Here is a 4,670-nt window from a genome sequence, read left to right as displayed (position 1 = left end):
TCTGGGTACAGTCACGAGACCTTCCTTCCGAGAAACCTCTGGGTACAGTTACACGGCCTGTCTTCCGAGGCAACTCTGGGAACAGTCACCAGGCCTTCCTTCCGGGTTACATCTGGGTACAGTCACCTACCCTTTCTTCGGCGGTACCTCTGTGTACAGTCACCAGGCCTTCCTTCTGAGCTGCTTCTGGGTACTGTCACCAGCCATTCCTTCCGAGGTACATCTGGGTACACTCACCAGGCCTTCCTTCCGAGGTACCTCAGGGTACAGTCACTAGGCCTTCCTTCTGAGGTACCTCTTTGTAAAGTCACCAGTACTTTCTTCCGAGATTCCACTGGGTACAGTCACCAGGCCTTTCTTCTCAGGTACCTCTGCGAATAGTCACCGAGCCATCCTTCCGAGGTACCTCTGGGTACAGTCACCAGGCCTTCCTTCTGAGGTTCCTCTTAGAACACTCACCGGGCCTTCCTTACGAGGAAACTCTGCGTTGAGTCACCAGGCCTTCATTTGGAGGTACTTCTAGGTAAAGCCAACAAGCCTTCCTTCCGAGATAACTCTGGGTACAGTCACCAGGCCTTCCTCCAAGGAACCTCTGGGTATAGTCACCAGTCCTTCCTTCCGAGGTACCTCTGGTTATACTTACCAGGCCTTTCTTCTGAGGTACCTCTGGGTATAGTCACCAGGATTTAATTTCGAGTTACGTCTGGGTACAGTCACTAGGCCTTCCTTCCTAGGTACCTCTGGGTAGAGTCACCAGGCCTTCCTTCCGAGGTACCTCTGGGTACAGGCACCAGGACTTCCTTCTGAGGTGCCTCTGAGAACAGTCACCCGGAATTCCTTACGAGATACCTCTGGGTACACTTGCCGGGCCTTCCTTCCGAGGTACCTCTGGGTACTGTCTCTACTCCTTCCTTCTGATATAGCTCTGGGTACAGTCACCAGGCCTTCCTTCCGAGATGCTTCTGGGTACTGCCACCAGCCATTCCTTCCGAGGTACCTCTGGGTACAGTCACCAGGCCTTCCTTCCGAGGTACCTCTGGGTACAGTCACAAGGCCTTTCTTCCGAGGTACCCGTGGGTACAGTCACCAGAAATTCCTTCCGAGGTAACTCTGGGTAATGTCACAGGCCTTCCTTCCAAGGTACCTCTGGGTACAGTCACCAGGCCTTCTTTCCAAGCTACTTCTGGGTACAGTCAGCAGGCCTTCCTTCTGAGGTACGTCTGTGTGCCGTCACCAGGCCTTCGTTCCGAGGTATCTCTGGATACAATCACCAGCCATTCCTTCCAAGTTACCTCTGGGTACACTCAACAGGATTTTCTTCCAAAGTAACTCTGTGAACAGCCACCAGGCCTTCCTTCCGAAGCACCTCTGGGTGCAGTCACCGTGCCTTTCTTCCGAGGTACCTCTGGGGACATTCACCAGTCCTTCCTTACGAGGTACCACTGGGTACAGGTACAAGGCCTTCCTTAAGAGGTATCTCTGGTTACATTCACCGGACCTTCCTTCCGAGGTAACACTGGGTACAGTCACCGGGCCTTTCTTTTGAGGTACCTCTGGGTACAGTCACCAGGCCTTCCTTCCTAGATACCTCTGGGTATAGTCACCATGCCTTCCTTCCGAAGTACTCTGGGTACAGTCACCAGACTGTCCTCTCGAGGTACCTCTGGTTAGAGACACCAGGCCTTCCTTCTAAGGTTCTTCTCGGTACAGTCACCAGGACTTCCTTCCGAGGTACCTCTGAGTACAGTAACCGGGCCTTCTTTCCAAGGTACGTCTAGGTCAAGCCACCAGGCCTTGCTTCCGAGATAACTCTGGGTACAGTCACCAGGCCTTCCTTCTGAGGTACCTCTGGGTACAGTCACGAGACCTTCCTTCCGAGAAACCTCTGGATACAGTTACACGGCCTGTCTTCCGAGGCAACTCTGAGAACAGTCACCAGGCCTTCCTTCCGGGTTACATCTGGGTACAGTCACCTACCCTTTCTTCGGCGGTACCTCTGTGTACAGTCACCAGGCCTTCCTTCTGAGCTGCTTCTGGGTACTGTCACCAGCCATTCCTTCCGAGGTACATCTGGGTACACTCACCACGCCTTCCTTCCGAGGTACCTCAGGGTACAGTCACTAGGCCTTCCTTCTGAGGTACCTCTTTGTAAAGTCACCAGTACTTTCTTCCGAGATTCCACTGGGTACAGTCACCAGGCCTTTCTTCTCAGGTACCTCTGCGAATAGTCACCGAGCCATCCTTCCGATTTACCTCTGGGTACAGTCACCAGGCCTTCCTTCTGAGGTTCCTCTTAGAACACTCACCGGGCCTTCCTTACGAGGAAACTCTGCGTTGAGTCACCAGGCCTTCATTTGGAGGTACTTCTAGGTAAAGCCAACAAGCCTTCCTTCCGAGATAACTCTGGGTACAGTCACCAGGCCTTCCTCCAAGGAACCTCTGGGTATAGTCACCAGTCCTTCCTTCCGAGGTACCTCTGGTTATACTTACCAGGCCTTCCTTCTGAGGTACCTGTGGGTATAGTCACCAGGATTTAATTTCGAGTTACCTCTGGGTACAGTCACCAGGCCTTCCTTCCGAAGTACCTCTGGGTACAGGCACCAGGACTTCCTTCTGAGGTGCCTCTGAGAACAGTCACCCGGAATTCCTTACGAGATACCTCTGGGTACACTTGCCGGGCCTTCCTTCCGAGGTACCTCTGGGTACTGTCTCTACTCCTTCCTTCTGATATAGCTCTGGGTACAGTCACCAGGCATTCCTTCTGAGGTACCTCTGGGTACAGTCACGAGGCCTTTCTTCCGAGGAACCACTGGGTACAGTTACCAGGCCTGTCTTCTGAGGCAACTCTGGGAACAGTCACCAGGCCTTCCTTCTGAGCTGCTTCTGGGTACTGTCACCAGCCATTCCTTCGGAGGTACATCTGGGTACACTCACCAGGCCTTCCTTCCGAGCTACCTCAGGGTACAGTCACTAGGCCTTCCTTCTGAGGTACCTCTTTGTAAAGTCACCAGTACTTTCTTCCGAGATTCCACTGGGTACAGTCACCAGGCCTTTCTTCTCAGGTACCTCTGCGAATAGTCACCGAGCCATCCTTCCGAGGTACCTCTGGGTACAGTCACCAGGCCTTCCTTCTGAGGTTCCTCTTAGAACACTCACCGGGCCTTCCTTACGAGGAAACTCTGCGTTGAGTCACCAGGCCTTCATTTGGAGGTACTTCTAGGTAAAGCCAACAAGCCTTCCTTCCGAGATAACTCTGGGTACAGTCACCAGGCCTTCCTCCAAGGAACCTCTGGGTATAGTCACCAGTCCTTCCTTCCGAGGTACCTCTGGTTATACTTACCAGGCCTTCCTTCTGAGGTACCTCTGGGTATAGTCACCAGGATTTAATTTCGAGTTACCTCTGGGTACAGTCACCAGGCCTTCCTTCCGAAGTACCTCTGGGTACAGGCACCAGGACTTCCTTCTGAGGTGCCTCTGAGAACAGTCACCCGGAATTCCTTACGAGATACCTCTGGGTACACTTGCCGGGCCTTCCTTCCGAGGTACCTCTGGGTACTGTCTCTACTCCTTCCTTCTGATATAGCTCTGGGTACAGTCACCAGGCATTCCTTCTGAGGTACCTCTGGGTACAGTCACGAGGCCTTTCTTCCGAGGAACCACTGGGTACAGTTACCAGGCCTGTCTTCTGAGGCAACTCTGGGAACAGTCACCAGGCCTTCCTTCTGAGCTGCTTCTGGGTACTTTCACTAGCCATTCCTTCCGAGGTACATCTGGGTACACTCACCAGGCCTTCCTCCTGAGGTACCTCAGGGTATAGTCACTAGGCCTTCCTTCTGAGGTACCTCTTTGTAAAGTCACCAGTACTTTCTTCCGAGATTCTACTGGGTACAGTCACCAGGCCTTTCTTCTCAGGTACCTCTGCGAATAGTCACCGAGCCATCCTTCCGAGGTACCTCTGGGTACAGTCACCAGGCCTTCCTTCCGAGTTACCCGTGGGTACAGTCAGCAGGCCTTCCTTCCGAGGTAAATCTGGGTACACTCATCAGAAATGCCTTCCGAGTTAACTCTGGGTAAAGTCACCAGGCCTTCCTTCCGAGGTCCCTAGGGTACAGTCACCAGAAATTCCTTCCGAGGTAACTCTGGGTAAAGTCACAGGCCTTCCTCCAAGGTACCTCTGGGTACAGTCAGCAGGCCTTCCTTCCGAGGTACCTCAGGGTACAGTCACTAGGCCTTCCTTCTGAGGTAGCTCTTTGTAAAGTCACCAGTACTTTCTTCCGAGATTCCACTGGGTACAGTCACCAGGCCTTTCTTCTCAGGTACCTCTGCGAATAGTCACCGAGCCATCCTTCCGAGGTACCTCTGGGTACAGTCACCAGGCCTTCCTTCTGAGGTTCCTCTTAGAACACTCACCGGGCCTTCCTTACGAGGAAACTCTGCGTTGAGTCACCAGGCCTTCATTTGGAGGTACTTCTAGGTAAAGCCAACAAGCCTTCCTTCCGAGATAACTCTGGGTACAGTCACCAGCCTTCCTCCAAGGAACCTCTGGGTATAGTCACCAGTCCTTCCTTCCGAGGTACCTCTGGTTATACTTACCAGGCCTTCCTTCTGAGGTACCTCTGGGTATAGTCACCAGGATTTAATTTCGAGTTACCTCTGGGTACAGTCACTAG

The sequence above is a fragment of the Elephas maximus genome, chromosome Y (assembly GCF_024166365.1).
Source record: "Elephas maximus indicus isolate mEleMax1 chromosome Y, mEleMax1 primary haplotype, whole genome shotgun sequence".
Lineage (NCBI taxonomy): Eukaryota > Metazoa > Chordata > Mammalia > Proboscidea > Elephantidae > Elephas > Elephas maximus.
This window is presented reverse-complemented; position numbering follows the sequence as displayed.